We start from the raw sequence: 23,094 nt of genomic DNA on the forward strand, positions 1-23,094 counted from the left end.
GGAAAGAAAGGACGGAGAAGAAAGAACCTCCAGCACTGTCACCATGGTAAATTCTTATTCCCCTCCCTTATCTCCACAGATCCCATGGTTGTCTAATTAAAGAAGGAGGTGTAACTATCAATCTAATCTCACTTGTTCTCAAATTTACCATAATTTCTACACTTGAGAGGCCGGTGAAACGAAACAGCACTACTAGAATTTCCCATTCATCAGCAGGAAGCAGAACAACTCTGGGAACTGGGCTAAAAATAATTAAGAAGCAGGATCAGGTGCTGTGCACATGCATCTGTCTGTACATGAGCATGCAGGCACACAAGCATTTACTGGAGGTAGCAGCAGTAGCACAGGGGGAGATGAACACCAGCAGCAATTTTATCTTAACATATGAATGCTTGCAGATGTACTCACAGCATACTTATTAGAGAGGCAAAAAAACACCCAAGAAAACTGCCATCAAATTATGCTACAAGCAAAATCAGCTTTTTAAGCAGATAAAACCCCCAGAACACCATCAGCAGTACTTGCAGGGGACACTCAGGAGCTGCTGGGGTGGCCACAGCATGCAGGGTGCTCAGCACATGGCCCTCACCCCAGCACACTGATGGGCACAGAACAGGTACACCCCCTTTGAGCAGGAAGGTTGACATTTTCTGGAAGCATCTGTGTTATTTCACATGCTTGGCTTTGTTTTGCACTTGTGCAGTAACACTAGAGCTTTTCAGAAAGTTGGAGTGGCTTTTGCCCCTTCTCCATACAGGCAGGCTGGGAGTGAGCTGCTGCCAGGGACCTTGCTCTGCTCAGCGTGGTGCAGCCGGTCCAGGACCTCCTCCAAAAGACAGACTGATCAGACACACAGATATCCTGGATCATCAGAGCTGTTCTTCAAAATCCACTTGGATTTCAAAGGGACAGCTGAGAAGGAAGATCTATCTGAGGGGCAGGACTAGGATGGAGGATTTAACTAAATAAGTAGCTCTTACCTGAGGGATCAGCTATCCAGCAGAAAGATTTTTGAGAAAGATTCCCCAACTTTACTGCTAGTCAGCCTAAACATACCATTACTTGCCATGATCCAGGAAAAGCCCTTATCTATTTTGCAGCTCCTCTAAGAAGGGTGTAAGGAGATGGTAATGGGCCAAATCCTCAAGCCAGTGTAAATCAATGCTATTAGTTTCCCTCCGCTAGAACCCCCACTCTCTGTTTCAGTTAAGAGTTAACACACAGTCACTTAATATGCGTTTATGTTAATATTTGCACTTTGCAGGCCTTGGTAGATTGCATGGCTGGCACATGTCAGACTGAATGTCACTTCCAAAAGCTAGGGGACCTACTGGAAACCGCCACTGGGAGTGACTAGCTGACAACATGTGGAACCTCTGCGGAAAAGCCTTCCCACCTCAAGCCCCTCCTTGTGATTAATCTTTCAACTAGACAATACACATTACTATTTTAAAAAACTGAATTTTTAAGGGCAGAATGCATTAATGAACAGAGGAAAATGTGAACAAATTGGTACCTTCAAGCACTGCAAGACACAGGGAAAGGATACATGGACAGAGTGGCCAGGTCCCTTCAGAGACCACAGCTGTAGCCCCTGTCTGCAACATTGTCTCCTGGCAGCAGTACCACATCCAGCCCTGGAATCCAGGCTCCAATCACTCCAGAGCACTATTAAGATGCATGTCATCTTGGTAAAATTCAAATCAAAGTTTCTTTCCTGCACATTGGAGTGGGATAGGTAGCAAAGGTTGACATAAAAAGTGAGCAAGCAGCAGCGATGGGGGGTTTGTATCACACAAGCTTAGAAAATAGTCTGGAATAAAAAATGTGTGCATTATTGCCTGTCACACTGAATCTGATCTTGCACTGCCAGACAACTTAAACTATGAGTATCTGGCAGAATTCAAGATCATTTTGCAAAGACTTGTCATTCTCCTTCACCAGATCGCTCTCAGCAAGACATGATGGAGAGGGAGTTGGAATACATCATATTAGAATGAATATAAATGGTAATGATCATGCTCCTCCACAACACTTCCACTTTAAGGAATCAGTTAATTAACCCTGAATTGAGCAGGCTTGCCAGTCAGGAATAGAGCAGCTCAACTGATAACAGCTTCCTGACCCCTACTTCTCAAGGACAAGATTCAGTAACCTTTATTTATGTTAAACATTAGCTTACCCTGTGAGGAACCTCCAGAAATCAATAGGAATTGCACTACATGAGTAAGACTGGCAGAATCTGATACCAATTATAAACTCAGATTGGCCCTCAGCTGGGTATTTCTGTCTGCTCTTTTCTTTTTTATTTTTTCTTTCCATATTCCTCCTCCCCCATGTCTGCTCCCAAGAAAATACAGAATGTTCCCTCTCATAAAAGGCACTTGAATGGCTGCTTCTCCTCTTTCTCTTTAATCCAAAAAGTAGGAATATTTCTTGTTAAAGGAAGGTAATGTTTGACGAAACTTGGCAGATTTAAGTGTATTTCTAAACCTGGAAGGAGCCCAGCCTTTTTGACAAAATGGAAGCCACAATTTGTGACTTTTAAATGTGAAGTGGTTTATTTCTTCTTGAAGAAAAAAGTGTAGCTGAAACCACTAAAGAAAGCATTAAGGGAAGCAATCGGGACTTTAAAAAAAAGAGATATAATATCTACACTTTTTTTTTACCAAAGCACGTGAGGGAAGAGGTGGATAGAAACAAGGAGATGTATTTTCTATTTGTAGTTCCTTTTCCCAAATTTTCCCAGAAGCAGAACAGGCTGTAGCTGGGTAGAGGAACTGAAAGCCTGAAAATACTGGTAAAGAGAAAAATACCCATGTGATGTAAAAGGGAGGTGGGAGAGAAAAATCCTTCAGCCTTTTATTTTGAGTCAGCTCAAAGTTAAATTACATCTCACTGTACAGGGAAACCGCGTCTCCTGAGAGCTGCAGCCTGGGTTTCTGTGTCTCCTCTCTGGTCTGGCCTCCTACGTTGGGCTCCTTCTCCTAAAATGTCACTGCCACGCACCACCTACAGCAATCTCCTTGACTCAGCCGAGCCAGAAAAGCATGTTTTGCTGTTGGATCAGTCGTTGGGATGGGGAGACTGGAGGATGGCAGGGGCAGCTTCCTGCTGGCCTTGCAGGGAAGCAATTCAGCCTTCAACCTTTTGGGTTAGCTCAACAGGCTGAAGGTCAGTAAGCTCAGGTTAAGCAACCCTAAAAGCAAGACTTCTTTTTACATCTCCTGATGAAAAAGTTGTTAGTGCATTAGAGTTGCTCATGTGGCAGAAACTGAATTTTTGATCAAAACCATGGTTTTAATGGGAAATTTAGAAGCAGACCTATTCTTACTAAAAAGGAATAGCAAAAACCCCCAGTGGGATCTCAGGAACGAAATCATGCAGAAATCATCCTTCCAGTACTGGTGTGCAGGCACAATTGATGCTGGTGTTTGCTGCTGCTGAACGACTGTTGCTCACGCTGCCTCTTTCAAAGCCGAGAGACAGATTGTGCTGGAATTAGACGGGAGGCATTGCTACCTTGAAGCTATGTAACTGTCTGTGACTTTACAGCACTGACTAGCTTTAAGTGTCTATTTCTCCCCAGTTTAGTAGGTACTTTTCTGCATGAATTAGATGCTTCCAGATTTTTTGAGCTTGTTTTTCACATCAGACACTGTCTGACTTGCCTGAAACTATTGGATACCTAGCAAGCTAGAAAAAAAAAAAAAAGCTGCGTCTGGCTCTGGTATTGTTTTCTGCTCATGTCCTAAAGCCATGTCAGGTTGAAATAAGGTACACAGCATCTCTCCCATCCTCCTTCACTGGCAGCATCCCAGTTTCTGTGGAAAAGAAAACCTGGAGCATGCACTGACAGGGAATTGCAGCATGGTCAAATAGGTTTCTGATACAGAAGAGCGGGGCAGCAAGTCTGCAGGCTCCTCCCTGGCTGCAGAGACAGAGCCAGCAAGCCAGGAGTGCCTTATTCTTTCTGTAGACACAGACAAGAAGATTTACTGCTTAGTGTAGCACTGCCTCTGGGGCTGGAATTGGATTTCTCCCCGAACTGTTACTTCCTTTCAAGCTCCTCTTCTGTGCAGAAAATTTTAGAAGGAAATGCCACTGGATTACACAGCTGCTGTCTGCCTGGGCTTTAAATGTGCCAATTTGCATCAGTCTGTAGGCAGTGCTGAGAAAAAGCTGGAAGTGACTGCAGCCTTCCTATATTACTAGTGGCATCTTACTTGCAAATCTGAAACAATTGAAGGGAAAAGGTGAAGTAGGACTAGAGACAGCCAGCTCTGAGCTACTAGAAGAAAACCTAAATTATTCTTCTCTTCTGAGAAAAGCATGTGTGAAACACAGCACTCTTGACGGATGCCCTACAAGACATGAGGAATGAAGCCCCAGTAACTGATGCAAAACTGAAGCAAAATGAAGTACAAAATGTCCCCATGAAGTAAAAACATGCCCATGTGTGTAATTGATCAGGCTGGGAATTAAAATCGTTGAGAAAAAACCTGTCACTAAACACATTGAAAAAATTTTAAAGATAAATTGTAACAGTATCAGTGCACTATGAGAAAGCTGATTCTTACTTGTTTTACAGAAACAAGTAAGTAGGATAAGAGCCCAACTGCAGAAATGCTGGCCAGAAATGAAGTGCTAAAGCTTTGCAGGTACCTTTTCTGTTAACAGATAAGCAGGCACATTGTCATGGGGAGCATCACCATGTAGCATCACTACAAAGTCTCCTAATGTTACCTTTACAGTGTGCACGCAGGTTTTCCTCTCTTAGAGAGAGCTGATATCTTGCTGTTCAGTGTTTGGGTTATGCAAGGACTTTGTACCTTGGCAGGCTCAGAAGAAGAGGAGGCAATGTGAACAGCCTGGAAACTGGCTGTCTGCCTTGCTTCTTGTTAAAGTAATTCTGCTGTTAAGAGTTGTCACTTGGGAACCAGACAGAGATGTTGGGCTAGGACTCCTACATGAAGAAACTGCCTTACATGTTGGCTGTACATCCTCAGTTTGGGACTGGGATGTATGTGTGAATAAAGTGATTCAAATTTAGAATACCCTCAGACTTCTTCTATGCCCAAAGGAAGGCATAAGCATCTGCTAGTGATGCACAAGACACCCAGATGTTAGAAGAAAAGTCAACAGAACTTCAGTTTACTGTCATCTGCCTTTCTTTGTAGGAGAGACTTTTAAAGGGTAAAACCCTGCATGTGCTCAGTGCTCCCTTAGAGGAGGGTAATAAACCCTTTAGGCCTCATTGAACCAAGTTAGTAAAGCATAAAAATATTTAGTAATCACCATTCTAGAGGTGCCAACCCTTGCTGAACTCTAGCTGTTATATCAAGGCATTTCTAAATATTTATATCAACAATGTCATGACTGCAATATCAGCTACTTGAGTGCCTCTCTCCTCAATGGTATGTGCTCCAATTCAGCTGGCACGTTTGAGGAGCTGTGTTCAGTATCTTAGATGAAGAAGCACTTAAAAGGCATTAACCAGTAAATTAACATCCCTGTTTTCAAAGGGATGTGTGAGAGGAAGAAAAAGGCAAACTCTCGAGTTAGCACTTGAAAATATAAGTGAAATCATACAGAATTTTTTAAAGAAACTAACTTGGACAGCTGCTGCTATGATTATCTTATGGGATTCATTAAAGCCCTGTTTGACATTCAAATAAGTTCTTGATTCTGATGGTAAGAAAGAAGGAGAGTATGTACCTTAAAGAAATTACAGGATTTAGAAATGAAGATGAAAGATTCAGAACTACCTTGTAGTTACTTTCTGCTCCCTCTGCCCTCTTGTAAACTGGAAATATTATGACAAGAGGTACAGTGACCTCTGATGTACCGCACAGGAAGAAATGAGAAAGTTAATAGGGGAAGCACCAAATTAGACACCTGAAAGAACAGGATTAAAAGATGAATAAGAATATTATATCACTTGTCAGCATGACATTAGAGAGTCCAACTTCATCTTTTTTTCAGGTTTCATTAAGGAAATGACTGGATAGGGCTGTTTCTTTCCCAGCCCTGTGGAGCCTATTGAAAAGGCAGGATATGCTCACTCCAGTAGGATACTTTCACTCAGTAATTGCATGCCAACAACACGCTGGGTCTAAAAATTATTCCATGATGTTCCTATGGATTTGTATGGCACCTCTCTCCCCCTGTCCTAACTGGACACTACTGCTCCATGCAGCTCATTCTGTGGGTGGGACTGAGCACCCTCAGAGCTGCTTCACAGGCACTCCCACAGCCAGGGCACAGATGCTCCCTGTGCTCCCTTTATTAAATACACAGGTGAAGGGGGTTTGTATCACCTGAGCTGCCCATCTCCCTCCCTGACTCTGCCCCACCCAGTCATCCCATGACAGCACAGATGAGCTACAACTTTCCACGATAGCTTCAGAGGAACTGAAAAATGTGGGTGCATTCTGCTCCTCATTTACTATCCAGCAGCAGTCAGGCTTCAGATGTGGATCTTCCTGAAGCACGATCAGAACTTGCTGCATCTCAAGCAAATGCTTGCAAGTATTAAAGACATCGTTAGCCATCCAGGCTTATTCCTCTTGGACTCCTATTTGTTCCTGAATATCTACCAGCCATATACCAGACTATTTCATTCCATATGTGGTCTGTAGGAGGTAATGATCAAATACTATGATGATGAAGATACTCTAAAAATACACAAAATCTGAATAGATTAGACTAAAATAAACATGGACAAGAATATGTTGGGAGATGATCCTTTTACTTGGAGCTTTCACCTTTGTGTGGTAAGAATTAGATTTTTTTTCTTTCCTGGTATATTATAAATCTTGTGCTTTTCCTTAGGCAAAAAGATGTATTGAGAAGAGCGCAAGTGGGTGAAAAATATAAGAACTGGCAGACTGAAGTGTCATGGATGATGTTCTGCTTTTTATCAGCTTATTAGGTGAATTTCATATTTGATTTTTTGCTGGTTTCCCAAGCCTGGGAAAAATGTATTTTATAAATTAAAAAATCAGAAAAACCCCAGCATATTGCAATATATCTTCACCTGTTATACGCATGTAAACTCTTCTTAGAAACGGGTTCTCACATTCTAAGTGGTTTCTGAGAAGTTGATTTTGACCTTTAAAAGAAATTTTAGTTATGTAGAAGTTTTGAAGTGACACACATTAAGACTCAGATGTTCAGATAGTGTAGTAGTTGGACTGACTGGCTCAATATACAGCTATCAGACACCAGTAGGATTTTCCTCTTTCTTTTCCATTCATACAGGTTTGTATTGCTTGGCATCTTGGATTAGAATTTAGCTGAAAATAAAGCTCAGTCAAAACCCACTCTTATCAGGATGAATTCCAAATGGTTTGGAAGATGATTGGGTATCCAAGTACCTCCATTCCCACAAGCACTCCTTTCTTGATACAAGAGACTGAGTTTTAAGTTAATTAAAAACACGAGACAAGATTCTAATTGGTCTGATTTTCTTTCAGAAGGCTTGATCTGCACTTCACAAGTTCTGGCACATGCCCCTAAATAAGCAATATGTCACATCCCTGTTGCCATGCTGCATCTGTGGGACTGAATAAGCAAAGCTTTTCAGTTACAAAGGGATGTTCAGCCTAGGCCACTGAATTCCAGTTCTACCTGTATGATCCCACTTGATTTACCAAAGGCTGCTCCCTTAGATATCTGCTCAACCTGTCTGAAATGACTCACTGGAAACATTCTTAGCATATGCCTTATGAAAAAAACAAAAAGAAGAAGCAGAAGAGTGGAAGGAAAATAATGAGAGAAAAGGCAAAACAACTGTTCTGTGTTAGTTAATCTCTCAGAGCTTTATTTCAGCTTGCATTTTGTCACTGTATACCTCTCAAGTATTTAATTACTCCTTTTTTTCTGTTTTTGTTATTTTTACAGGGACTGTGCAGATTGATCTGGAGGATTTCTATTTTGGATGCCATTAAGTAAGTATTATCTGTTCATTCTGACAGCTGATCTCTGACAAGAAATCAGCTGTTATCATTCCTCTGTCTTTTTCCTGGGTTCAGATGGAAACATTTCACTTGAAATATTCTCACTGCAAATACAAGAATTTTTCTTACACCTGACATTATCTCATGTATTCTGGCTCTCTGAAAAAAAAGTCTCAGGGTCTTTTTCAACATCTTTCATACATACTGAAGCCTACACTTCAGTAAAGATGAAATGTTTATCTCTTCAACTTTTATGCCTGGAAACCCATCTATGCAACAGGAGAGTGCAGTTACAAAGGTGCTACAGCAAGGATGTTAAATGCCCACAGATGTGTCATGTCATGAAGATTGATTTAGTTTGGTTAAGGCATCTGACACTTCCCTTTTAAGTGGAGATGTTCCTAAAAGAATATCCTGAACTTTAGGAACACCCTTATCTGCTATGTGATATGAATTAATCTTCTCCTATAGCACAACCTCTTGCTTGCCTTTCCATACTTTCTACTTCTTCTGCTGAAAGTTTCACAGGAAGAAAGAATCACAGTAAGCCTTGTTTCTTTACTGCTTACCAAGGCCACTGTCTCTTTTGGAATCAAAATACCATAGTGGAGATCTTCAACTCGTTCTCTTTTAGATCCAAGAAACACATGGGCATCCACGTGTATTTATCCAAAGATAAAACCCCCTTCCCCATTAAAGCATATTTCTTAATCTTCAGCAATGACACCAGGAAATGATACACTGTCCCTCACAACCTCCTGGCTTCTTCCCTGCTTGCAGCTACAATTTGCAATTACAGGGGCTCCAGAGCAGCCACACTTCCATGCACAGTCACCCCCTCCCCATCTCTAGAGCCCTGTGCAAGAAGCCCACCCCATTAGGTCCTTGTTCACTGAAGGGTCACGTCCCTCCCAGGACATTTTGATACCTCAAGCTTCATCTTTGTCTGTCAGGAAAGACTTCAAAGCGCTGCTGGGGTCAGGGTTCAGATCCTTCTCTGGAAAAACAAAAGAAGATTCTAACTGTAGCTTATGAGGAATGATGCAAAGCAACTGATTGCATTTTGTCAAGGAGAATGAACTAAGCCCGGGCTACTCAATAAACAAATCACTTAAAACAATTTGCAAGTCATATTGACTCCACATTCTTTTAGGAGGTATCCTGAAGGACTTTAGAGAGACATTTACAGAGGAGTTGTACCTACCAGGAGACAAAGCACTGACTGAAACACTAAAAGACTACCAATGAAATCTAAGCAGTTCCATACAGGAGGGAATTTTCTTCCTTTTCTTGAAATGAAGAAATTTCAAAGTGCTAAAAGTGCAAGCAAAGGGAATGATAGTAGGATCACCTAAATCACTCCTTCAGGAATTCCAGACACAATCTATTATGGAAGTAGGTACCCATACTAAACTGCAGAAAAGAAAAATGTTGCAGAAAAGAAAGGGAAATGCATAAAACTAAATGCTAGCCATATACACTTGTCTGTTGTTGAGTTATAATTTACTCACAGCAATACCAGAGAGAATTATTAATCTATAACCAATCTTGAAAATATGAGGAGAGCTGATCAAGTTCCCAGCTGACAACCAGACCACGCAATTGTCTCTTGTGCCTGGATGAGATCGAACAAAGGGAGTATAAAATATCCTGAAGGATGCTAAGATGTTTCAGAGGGTGTTTACCACTTAGTAGAATGGAAAGCAGCATAGGCAAAAAGGTTGGTGACACAGGCTGGACCTGAGACAGCTGGGAAGAAAGGTTAGTATGGGTAAATTTCTCAATGATCCTTCTGATGCCACGTGCTTAGAAAAATAAGTAAAGACAACCTGAATTCCTTGGACAAAATCCCTTGCCTTAATGCCAATTTGCTCTAATGACATCAAATCTTGTTTTGAAGCTGATGAGGTTATACAGGGTAAGGGCAGAAACTGGATCCTCATCCAGGGAGATTCTTACAGTTCTCCAGAGGATGATCAGTAATAACACAAATGCAGTTCTTAGTCTCTAAACTTGACATCAATAATGGCAAGCTATTTCCCTTTCCACACTCTATTTCAACTTGTTGTTTTTGCTGTTAATAGGAACAATTGCTGTTGGTGCAGCAGCCTGGAGATGTTCACTGGGCTCAGCCCTGTGGTGCCAAGGGCTTCACACACACACCTAATAAATGGAACTTGCAGCCTCCCCCTGCCCAGGAGCTCAACTCCACCAAGACAAAGCAATCAAATGGCAGGAGGAGGCCAGAGGGTGGAGAGACGGGAAAGGAATCAGCCAAAGGTCACCTCTCGGTGTCAGGAGGAAAAGCAAAGCCAGGCCATGCTGGCTGCAGACCTCTGGAGCCCTGGCTCATTTGCCCTGGTTGCTTGGTGACACTTTCCCAGAGAGCTGACTCTGACCAGGCCAGCTCTTCTGAAACAGAACTTGCACAGATCTCCAGATTTCTTGCTCATTACTTGCATTTTGTGATGCAGATGTTTCTTTGCCCCTAACAGGCAAGGCAGGTCACCTAAACAACCTGGTTGATTATTTTTTCACGCTGATACTTGGTAAACCATTACTGAGCAATCTGAGCCCATGGTGCCACTAACCAGAACAGCTTTGCCTCTTTCTTTGACCCACGCATCCTCTGCTCTCTCCTGTTATTAGCTGGTTATTGATACAGGCAAACAACTGCTGGTCCCAGCTCCAGTTGAATGCCCAGTGAGAGATACAAAAGCACATTTGGTAAGAGGAACTAGAGCCTGAACATCAGCCTCTGTCAGAAGGGAAGGGTCAGCAAAGCACTTTCCAAGACTGATTAAAAGCTCTGCTCAGCTGCAGGAGGGTGGGAGATGGCAGCCAGGCTGACAGCTGGCACATCCTCACTGCAGAAGGACGGGGAGGTGGAAGTTTCAATCAAGGGTAGGAACACAAATCCTTCTTGATACCAGGAGTCATAAAATCTGTAACAGTGATTTAGGAGAGAACCAAAAGGTTTTGTGCTTTTTTTAACCCCCTGAGAGAATTTCAGCTGTTTCTTGCCCATAAAATACACAGAAATAAACTGGAACACCCTGGAAAAAGTTAAAATAAATATATTTCAAGGAACTTAAGTGTTACAATATTGTTAATCCCCACCCCCTCAAAAAAAAAAAAAAAAAAAAGAAAAAGAAAAATAATGAAATTTTAAGAGGAGTCAATTATATTTCTTTGGGGATTTTTTTTGGCATACTGCACTCACGTTTTCCAACTTCTCAACTGCAGATGCCAGAACTTACTTTTTTTTTCCTAGAAAGTGATATTTGAACATTATTAAATTATAGCTGAAGTGGGAACTAACACAAGGCTAAATAAGAACACCAACACAGACACAAATGCCAATGCTGGTGATGCAAAAAACCACTAAGCCATTTCATCTGACTAAACAGCATAAGAAATAAAAGCCTTTGAATTGCTAACAAGTTAAATCACAAATTGTAGGGTTTGCTATTAAGTATGAGATACCACAAGAAACTTTATCACAAACTATTAGAGCTGGCATTAATTTGTGCTTGGCTTCCACGGCATAAAGCCCAAGTGCACCCCTGAGAGGGGAAATCCTTGTGCCTGTGGAAAATAACTGCGAACTTTGCCCTATGGCAAGTTTGTAAGAGGCTGACACAGGAAAAAAGAAGTGAGTGGAAAGGATCTGACTGGAAACACAATAGCAGACTTAAAAGGCTCTGATAAATGAAAAGTCATTCCGAGATTAGGGTCGCATTCAAAAAAATAACAAAGACATTTTCTGGTATGTGGCTGAAAATAGATTCCATATGAAAACGCTTAGTAGAGCTTATCAATACTTTTCATTCTCAGCAGTCTCTGAATAAACGCACCATTTTTAAAACTAAAATGGCATTTTTAAAACATTCTGTAATTTAGATGCAGAAGCCACACAACTAATGTCTTCATTTTTTCAAACCAATAATGCAGTTTTAAAGATTTTGATGTTACAATTCCTTCACACTTTTTTCCCCTTCCATCTGCCTGATCTCGTCCTCACTTCTTGTAAAAATACTACCAGTGAGGAAAAAGAAAACAACTTTCCTTGCCTGAAAACTGAACCGACTTAGAGTCAGTTGATTCAAATGTTCCAGAAGCTTTGAGGAAAACTTAGAGAAAGCACTGAGAAATGGTTATCGTTTTCAGACCATCTCTAGTACCCAATGAATCTTTAAATCTCCATTTGCAGGGCATATGTAACATTCTGAACTCTGTAAAGGACTGTTGTGGACAGATTTTGTTTTCCTTTTCTATTAAAAAACAAACAAACAAACAAAAAACCCCAACAAACTAAACTGATGGAATTTTAAAAAGACGAAGCAAACTTTTTCTCAGGTTGTCTAACATTTGTTCATGCATGTAATAATTCACTGAACAGTAAGAGCACACCTGGGGCGGGGGGAAGCCTCATTATTCTGTTGATACCCTGGATATGAAAGCCTTGCAGCACAGAGCTGAACGGCGTGTAAGCACAGGCTTGGCGCTCCCACGTTTCTCCCAGAGCACATGAACCCGGGAGAGGAGCCGGTCAGCAGCGGCACACAGGCGATCCCTCGCTCCAGGAACCTCCGCCAAGAAAATAACACCCAGACTCCCCGGGGCGATTGCGCTCTCGAAAAATTCACTCCAGCCCAAGCGGGCCAGAGATGTTGCTGTCTAGCTTTGTGACTGCCATGCTTCCCTTCCAAAACAAACGCCGGCTGAGCAGCGGGAGCCCCGGCCAAGCGGGAATGCGGGAGCGCGCGGGCCAGCGCCACCTGGTGGCCAGCGCCGGGGCAATGTCCCCGCGGAGCGGAACACACGCCCGAACTCGCAGCTGAGCGCCCCCGAGGGATTCCTTGCACCATTCGGCGTCTCTTTCTCCTCGGAGATGTCTCATTTTCACCAAATAGCGTTGTAAGCCATGAGGAGATTTAGTTTGAGTTCAAAACACTGGGTTTTGGTTCAATGTATCCTCTGTGTTTTCAACCGGGGAGGTCTTCAGTCAGAATTTGCACTCCTATTAAATATGCACTGTAGGAATCTGGGAATCCAAACCACCAAAAACTCAACTCTGCAACCATGACTCAAGTGAATAGTCATGAGACATCTGTGGGACTGCTTCCAGGAGTGGGAAAAGCAGCATATGTCTCCAAAAGTGCTTAGAGCAGTGCAATTCTGCCAATTCTATCATGCATCTCCTATCTGCTGGTTGAAGCCGCAGCTTTGGGAGTCAAGTGCTTCCATGTGAATCTGAATTCTAAGCTAAAAAGAAAAACAAATTTTTAACTCTGTCAGAAAAAAAAGCTTGGGGAGGTGTGAGACATGTGAACCCCCAAAACTAGATACCACCATGAGTAATAAAGCAGTATATTTTAAAGTTTTTGTGAATGCCACTGAGAGAGCGTGGGCATGGGTGCCTGGAGATGACAATACTGAGAAAACTCTGAAATTCACTCTGGGATGAAGCAGCTCAGGAAGTCAGCCTTTCAGGAGAGAGCACTGCACCCAAACTCTGCAGGCTTGCACTTCACCCTCTGCCCTTGCTGAACAGCCCTGTGCAAGAGGCTGGGAAACAGTTCTGAATCACTTAGGGGAGGAAGGGGGAGAAGAGGGGATACTGACAAATCCTATTTATTTTCACAGATCAAATGTGGCAACTGTGGGTAATTACAATTGTATTAATTTACATAAATGGTAACTACAATGCATCTCCTTCACCAGAGAAATTGCCTAAATGCAGATACAGCCACAAAATCACCATGTACTGTATTACTCCTCTTTGTGCTTCTATTAAAAATATAAACTAACAAACAAATCTAATTTATGGCTTGTTTCTTCCCATTTCCACCATGATCCCAGGTTTTCTGCAAGAGTAGAATGAAGCAACCTGAAGTAGCAAATGTTTCCTCTTCATTGTCTGAAATCTGGCAGCTCCTAGTGTTGTATGATGCTAGAGGAAGCTTATTTTGCTGTTTTTCTGTTGTGGTTTTCACCCTTATGTGGTTTTTTTTTTTTTTTTTTGGTTGCTGTTCAGGCTAGTTTGTATCTTCTAGTAGGAAGTCAGCGTAGCATAGACTGCATCTTCAAACAAGACTTTTGCAAGCCGATGCTCACAGTGACTCTGTTCAGAGGTTTGTTCTTGTGGGGAAGCAGGCAGGTCCTCCTGGTTGCTTCTGAAAGCATCTCTTCACTGCACTTTCCATCTGCACCGGCTTTTGTTTACCGCTAAGGTCAAGTCTGTGTGATTTTCCCACTCTGCCTGTTGCATCAGTGGCACTCTGAAAGTGAGACTTTCACTGGATGGGAAGTGTTTGGTGAATTTTTAAATACCATTATTGATTTCACATTAATTTTCTTTATGAACCAGGGAAAGATCTTATGCGAGGGTATAACAGCCAAGAAATATTTGACAAGTTGTTTAAAACCTACTGCCTGGAAGAAGCCTGATAGATCAACTAATTTATTTTCCTGATATTTTAGTATATTCTTTAAACGTATTTTCACTGATTATTATTATCCATCCTGAAGTATACAGCACAAAAGTGATCATATATTACCTGCAGCAGACGTGGCTACCTCCTGGATGTCTGCCATAAGAGATATGGATCTTTTGCCCAAAGCTGGTTTTTTCCTTTCCTTCAATGAAACATGATTAGAACATAATGAGTTTACCTCTGCAACTGTCCCTACCAGTTCTGTGGCTTCTGTTTCAGGGCATCAAAACTGTAAAAAAGGGCAGATTCTTTTATATAGGCAAATTTCTCTACCTGTTACATCAGTTTATTTCATATCCCACGAGTGTTCTTTTGGATACAGATTATTGACTGCTCTTTAGTGAATAACTTTTTAGTCATTCTTCGGCCTCAGAAAATTACCTTTGAATATTTTATGCAAGAGTATTCATTATGAACAATTAATGTACTGAAAATGTCAGCACCTCAAGAAGGCATTATATAAAAGATGAGTAATTTTATGGTCATGCATCATTCAAACTTCCTGCACTTTTCATTTTTTTAAAATTTATGTCTTATATTGTAGTACAATAGCTTGTAAGAATTTGATGACCTGAATGGAATAATGTCAAAAATGTCTGTGTATTTTAGAAAAGGAAAGCAATCAATTAACAGTTTTCTTTTCTCTACCACTATTTTTAGGTATGACATGTCACAGCTTTATAGTAATTCAAAGTATTTACTTTGGAACATCTCTTCACAGGTTTTTTTAAGCAGAAGCCAAAAAAAATTGGTTCAGAGGAAACTTCAGTCAACATAGAGACATTCATAGAAAATGAGGAAAGTCTTTTGTATCAACTGGAGGGTGAAAGGACTACTTGTACCCGTTTATGTTGATATTTGTTAACTTTCATGATGTAGAACACTCAGAATTCAAACCTCTTAAACTCTTCTCTTTGACATGTGGAAGGACCTCAGATTGTTTCACTTAATTTAGTAAGCTTTAAGCCTTGAAAATGATGCATGTTTCACATCACTGTCCAAATGCTCTAAAAAGTATTCTAAAGATACTGCCAGCTAATTAACCAAATCCAGGAGCAGCAGATTTTAATCTAATTTCCAGCTACACTTGAAGTAACAGTCTCAGTCAGCGCACTGGTTGGCAGTGCTGGAAGGGAGAGGAGAGGTCATTTTACATGATTAGCTGCAGTCACGGGCAGCACATACCTCTCTCATCGAGTCACATCACCACACCTAGGAGAAGGTGAGCAGAGGAGTTCAGTGGTTGGTTTCTCCTTGGCAAGAGCAAAGTTCCCCCCAAAATCAGAAGAACTTTCATCTCTGAGCTCTGCAAGTATCAGCTTCCCTCTCTGATTTACACAGTTGCTCTTCCAGCTCACAATACAAGTACCATCTTTGTACCTTTTTGAGGGGACAGGTACAAGAAGCCTTGTCTTCATGAAAGAAAGGTTTGTTGGTTGGGCTTTATCCATCTTTTAGCTGACAGAGGTAATTGTTAAGTTTAATACTGAGTTAATACTGAAGTACTTTGGATTTTAGACAAAAGTCATCAGTTGCAGAAACATTAGGAATAAATATAGTGCCAGTTGACTCTCACTCATACACTACAATAAGGGGAATATTGTTGGAATAGGATCCATATTGCAATTCAATTACATTTGGCAGCTCAGTTAGAATTGCTCACTATAATACAGATACTTCCTATTTCAGTGTATTGTAGTAATAGATATTCTTCCCTTTTTATCTCACATATGAGTGATGAACAGGATGTTTCTAATTAAAACCAACGCCAAACATTCCATTCCCCAATCTTCACCTTTTTATGTTCCTTCACTGACTACTCTTCCACACCTCCAAAAATTGACTCATAGATTGGACTGCCACCTTCTTTTTCCACACCTCACAGCCTGAATATGGAAACACTGCACACACACAGCTCAACTGAGTGTGGTGCAACAGAACCAGTGACCTGTCAAGATGCTCACGCAGGCTGTGGAAACTCTGTGATTGTGAGAGCTGGACCTCCCCTTTCCACCCAAATGTGTTCAGAGCTATGCAAAATTCCAGCACTGAGCACCCACAGCCCAGCACTGTCCAACACTGACTACTGCACCTAATGTCATGTTGGAACAGAGCATAGAGAGAGAAAATTTGATTTGACGCTTTTCCTTCTTCTCAGTAGTTTTCTGCCTCGCTACAAAAAAAAAAAAAAAAAAAAAGTAAAACGCTTGACTGCGTTTTTTGTTGTGAACAACTATTAACTAGTCCATACCCGAAGTGCTTCACAGAAGCAATGCCATCTACACAGATGTAAATCTGAAAAAACCCAACTTGCATCAAAATACGCCTGGTTTTGCCAAGCAGCTTACAAGACAAAGTCATCCATTTAATCACACACAGTAATAAGATGACCAGTTTCATAAAAACCAAAGACAAGGATCAGCTGTTAAGAAACAAAGATTACAAACAAACAATAAAGGTTGAACATTTATAAACTTCTAGAGCAACAGCTTCTCTATCGATGTTGAACATGAACTTACAGTGACAGTCAGTAACCTGTTTCTATAAAACAGCATAGAGACATCACTTCCCTTTATCCAATTCCTAAAAGGAAAATTCTCTAAAATATTGCACTAGTCTTGTCTTACTCAAGTTTTCCTTCTCAGCTGAAACTTGAAAATATATGATAATCTTGATTTCCCATTTTCCTCTTCTGATTTGCTGCGGAAAATAAAAACCACCATAAGAACTTAAGCAACGAGAAGATTTAAGACTCAGGAACTCAGTGACTCAGTAAATCTGAGTTTATAGTACTGGACACAGCCAAGTGGAGGAAAACCAGATTTTATTTAACATATTTAAATCAGTTGTTCTGTAAACTGTCCTTACAGTGAATATGCATTTACATATACTACATAAATTTTGTCAAGGCCTAGATCACACTCATGCTCATCACCAAGAGTTGGTGGAGAGGATTTTACAGTGCCATTGATCTCAATTATACACACATTCTTCTGAATGGAAGATGTCTCCTCCATCTCTGCTTATCAGCATAAAATAAGATAATGATAAGAACCTGAGACATTAGGGTTTCACCACAGAAACAGGGTCATTGGGGAATCAAAAAGATAACAACCAAGTCTCTGTTGTATAAAGTTGAGATAGGAAAACCTTCTGGCTCTAGAATAACCTAGGATGACAGCTGAGCAAACGCAAAAGGAGATACCTGCAGCATGCTACCCTTAAAATCTATTCTATTTTGTCAGTTATTCCTAGCAAAACACCTCCTGTTGTTGATTAGCTGACCCTGCTGAGGTGTAGGAATGTGCACATGGAAAATGGAGGATAAACAGAAGCAAAAATGTCACCACCATGTGGATAACTGGACAAACCACGCAGCACTGGAGAAAGTCACCCATAGGTACTGGCCTGTAAAACATTCCTTGCCAGCTCATCTGTCACGTGCCCTCAGCAGCACAAGTCCAAAGCTCCTTGGAGGCAACAACCAACATCACCACCACGTGGCAACAGAGAGAAATTAACTGCTTTAAGTCGTCACGTATCTTAAAGTCTCTGCTGGCTGTGTGCTCCCAAGTTGGTCATCTCTGAAGTACCTGCTGCCACCTGCTTGGATGGGCAGCTCAACCACAGAGCAGAACATGGGGCTTCAGCAGCAGCCCAGACAGGTCCTACAGCAGCACAGCTATGTCTGAGAGCATGAGAACAAAACAGGTCTAATTAGAAATGACTTTCACCCACAGGTCCCGGGAAATACTAAAGGCATGCTTCCAGGATCACAGTGAGCCAATCTGTCTGCAAGCTTCCTTCACCACATAAGGGCCATCCTTTCCCATCACTTTTCTGCACTACCATTGCACATATCTGAAAATAATAAATAATAATCCAGCCTTCAGATGGATTAGTTTGCAATCATTTTACCTCCTTGATCTGCCTAACTATGCTGCTGCAGAAGTGCTGGTTGATAGAACAGGGGACAGGGTAGGGGCAGCAAAAATGTGACTGTGAAGAGCAGGATTGCTTCTTAATGACAACGGCGATTTAGACCATAACTGCAAAACATTCTTCAGGGCATTCAAAAATGCTTTCTGATGAAATATCTCTTGGTCACAAGGATGATTAGACCTTACCCTCACTTATCAGATAGGGCAGAACCAAGAGGTCCACCTGAAACTGTAAAATGGAGAAAAAGGACCTGAATTCCTCTCTTCTACCTGCTCAGACTAGAGAAGGAGCAAACTATCAAGACATATGTACACAATATGCTACACATTTTTTTTCCTGGGTGGGTTCAATCTTTCTATACTGGGAGAACTCTTACGGTAGAAAAGGATACAGCTTTGGAGGAAGACATTTAAAATGGCATCTGTCTACCAGGGAGCAAAGTGAAAAATTGTATCTCTCTTTTTACCATTAAGAACTCGTTCCCACCAGTTAACAAAATCATTTGTTGTTAGGGTTAACACTGTCTGTACCGATAAAACCCACACCCACCCGCTCTCCAGATTTGAAGGGATGGCAGTTATATTCACATGCTGATGGGAAGACCACTTCCATCTTCTTCCCTCCAGGATTGAAAGAAGCATCACTTCTCACTGTCAACCCCTCTCTGCATGGAGATACCAAACCCCATTTAAGCACCCCACCTTTGGATGCTCTACAATGCTGCCAACTGTTTGACACATTGAAAATGAAGACTGGGATTCCTCATACTCATTTCATATTTAGCTGTTCATAACAAAGGTGAAGCAAAGCATCCCTAACTGTTCCCGCCACTCTAGGCCTGTAATGGATGAGCTTCAGGGAACATAAGTACTTTGTAAAAATGAGGAATCCCACTGAGATATTTTTAGGGAAGAACCACACCCCAAACCAGCAAAAAATTTCATAAAGAAGCCATTCTTTTTCCTTTGGTAGGTCTAAAACTGGAGCCAGGCCCTCAAACAACTGCAGCTTCCTGGTATTAAATGATTGATTTTTCCAGCTGGGAGTATTGGATGTACTTCTTGTAAACATTTCTCATTTGGGACCTGACTCAATTCATTATGTTGGAAGATCTCTCCAGGCTGCATCCCCTCCAAGGCAATATAAACAACACCCACACCAGCCTAAAGTGGGGGGCAGAAAACCCCAGCTCTGGAGACAGAACTCATCATATGGACATGCTGCTGATGCAATGTGCAAAACAAAAGTAGGCTCCAAGGAATAAAAATTGAATTAAGCCCATACTTTATATCTGTACCTGCAAGTCTGAAAATGAAGAGAGAGAAGCAAACCTTGAATGAATAAGAACAACAAAGTCAAAATAGTATCTCAGGATTATATTGTGTCTAGACAGATCATTCACTATGCTATTTTGACAGGTAACCCATGAAATTATGTGATTTACACTCAATGTATTTTAATTAATTTAACAATGAAGCTTTGTATCAGTTCAGACCATCTGAAACACCTAAACTCAGTATAATCCAGAGGACCAAGTTTAGGGATTTCAGTGGGTACTACCAGGAAAAAAATGGGCTGAAAATATAGATTGGATACTTGAAACAGCTCCATACTCCCTCTCCCTCCCCTGAACACACTCCCAAAAAATCCAGAAGGCAGCTGATGTGTAGAGATTTATCTAGCTGTGAAATTTCTACCAAGAGAGCCAATAATGCTTTAAAACTCAGACACAACCCCTCCAGGACTTCTTTCAGAAGTTACTTTTATTAAAAAAAATTAATGAGAACTGAAGTACCACTCATGCTTCCAGAGAGCTTTTGTTAGGGCAGAATCAGAATTAACATGGTAGATAAACATGTTGCAACAGTCATGTGAGCTTATAGGAAACAACACACATTCCCCACCCTGAGGTCTTTATTTTTAGTGCAGAAACCAGGTTGGTATAGCAACAGAAAACATCCCAGCCACAGACATTCATCCAGAAGGCAACCCAGGAAGGTCAGTTAACATCAAGCTGGATTTCAGGAGACATGGATTCCAGGTAAAAGGAGGAGAGATTTAAGAGTCTTTTCTGCAGGAGTGGGAAAATTGTAGCTGTGTGAGACGGGTTGTAAATGCAATTAAGAGGAACTGAGGGTCAGAGACATTGCAACAAAATGACATTGAAATTTTTGAGCTGCAGAGCAAGCATGTTCAACCAGTTCTAGGTATCCTTAGCTATTTCTGAAAGGCCCACATCTTCCAATCTTAGGAGAAACAACCCTCTAAGTTTAAAGAGATGCAAGTCAGAAATTCACACTGGGTCAGTCCCAAATCTTCAAGGCAGCATTTTTAGTCCAGGGACATATTAACAGCGTATGAGATGGTTAGAAATAATAGGCAAAATTCTTATGCTTCCGAAAGCAGTAACATGACACTGTGAAGAAAGCCTTAGGTAAGGACTCCTGTACCCTGGGCTCTGTTCATAGCCCTGTTAATAGCCTGGAAATGCTCTTGGACAAGTCATTTCAGCCCTTTCTGCTTCACTTTCATCCATACAGAGAGGGAGACACATGTGGTTCCTTTGCAAAGCCACTTGAATCGATTAAAAAAGCACAGTAAAAAAAAAAAAAAAAAAGACTCCTTGTATTTCTTGTTCAAATCTGTGAGCTGTAACTAAAGGCTCTGTGGTGGGCTTTGTGTAACAAACTATAACCATGCTCTCAAAATATTTCTTGTTCTCACACAAATATTAGGAAGCAAAAGCTAGGGAGAATACTGTGTATTTGCCACTTAATTAAAAGCCAGCAATTCAGTGGGGGGTTTTTTGTTGTTTTTTTGTTTTTTTCAATTTTCAAAATTATTGTTCCTGAGTAATTTTAAAATAGAGCTTTAGGCCATCATATACAAGTTGAAGTCTGTCCTTACTTATGTCTTGTGAACCCCTTAGAAGTAATCCACAGACCACAGATTCACTGAAATGTGTTATCCTAGACTTGTTTTGATCAACTGTTAAGTGATACCCACATCCTCATGGTAAGTATGGATCATGACAACTTAAATGAATCTGTCCCACATTCAAAGCATTTCTAACAGGCTCTGAAACAAGGCTTTTCAGGTTGCTAGTAGACATGTACATTAAAGGGAATAAAATAGTGGGGATTCCTGCAGATCACCCTGGCCTCAGTCAGCTTTGCTGACTTAACAGTTTACATTGTCCCATAGTTATTTCCCAATTCTGGCTTATTCTGTGACCCCACCACCTCAAATCTCTCAGCAATACTCTGACATTCTAGAAAAGAAATACTGGTTCACTGTCTTGATCTTTTAAGTTGTTTTAACTGTCCTCACTTTAGAGCAAGTCAGCTGGCTCAAAGTTGCTCTTCTGTCTCTGCACATCACCCTCACAAATAGGAATCCCCTTCATGACAACTTGCACTGCTTCTCTCTGTGAAGCTGCCTCATCTCTAACTATTCTATGTTAACACATAATTAGCAAGTTACTGTTATCACTAAGCACTCCATGGCATCTCTTCCTCCATGCAGGAAGGAAGGTGATCTCTTCAAAGCAGCAGCCAACTCTTCAAGAAGAAGCAGAGAACCAGTTATCATTGACATTTAAATACACACACATTTGAAGTTCAGCACAGCTTAGAAGATAGTCTGAATATGATGAGCTAGCACTTGACAACTCTGTCCAAATTGCTTATGCTATAAATGCTCCAAGCAAGCTCTTCACCCAGGTCTTACACCTTTCTGTTCATAATGTGAGGCTGTTCAAAGGTCACCAAAAGGTGATTTGTGGCCAACATAACCAGCCCAGCAAGCATTTCTATTGTCGACAATTATGCAAAAAGATCACTGTACGGTTTAGTTCCACTTCCCATTCCCTCTCTTCCCAATTTAAATAAAGAAAAAGCTGTCTTGACAAAGGCAAAATTATCTTGCCAGTATAAATAACACACACATTCAGGAATGGCTTATTAGCACATCACACAGGATGGCTTAAAGCACCTCTGCAGTGGTCAATACAATGAAGCCCAAACTATTAATTTGGGCTTTCAGTGCCCATCACAGAATAGTGTTTTCCTTCTCAGAGGCTTTAGAGCAGCAATGGAGGCACAGAATGGCTAAGCAGAACATTTTAAAGACTGACAAACAAACCTGAAATTATGATCAAGTCCCAGACAGGATATATTTAATAGCTATGAGAGGAGATACTGAAATTTAGTCAATAATGTTTTGATGAGTTTTCAGGCTTTCTGCTGTCTGGCCTTTTAAAGCACAGCCAAGAATGTCAGACAAGAGCACTGCAACTATTTCTTTACTCCATACCTTGTAAACAAACATCAAATACTTACAGGAATCACTTTTTTTGCACCAGTAATTTATTTAGTAACTGAATCAAATCTGTATTATTCAGCATGAGGTTCACATTGTATAAATTCAGAGCATTTATCCCAAACTTCAGCATAACCTTCTATAGATTGCCCTCAATGCATTTTGGTTGCCAGTGAGACTACATCTTGGACCTTAAGGAGCTAATTACAGAAAGTGTTTTTTTAGGCCAAGAGATCATTCAGTTTCAAACTAGTTCAAGACTTTTTAAGGAAGTTTAGAGTCTGCTTCGATTAAATAAAGTTTCCTTCTAGTATCAGAAGCTTTAGATTCTTGAAGGCTCTGTGTGAAAGTCAGCTTATCATACATTCTTG

This window comes from Corvus moneduloides, chromosome 3, assembly GCF_009650955.1.
Source record: "Corvus moneduloides isolate bCorMon1 chromosome 3, bCorMon1.pri, whole genome shotgun sequence".
NCBI lineage: Eukaryota > Metazoa > Chordata > Aves > Passeriformes > Corvidae > Corvus > Corvus moneduloides.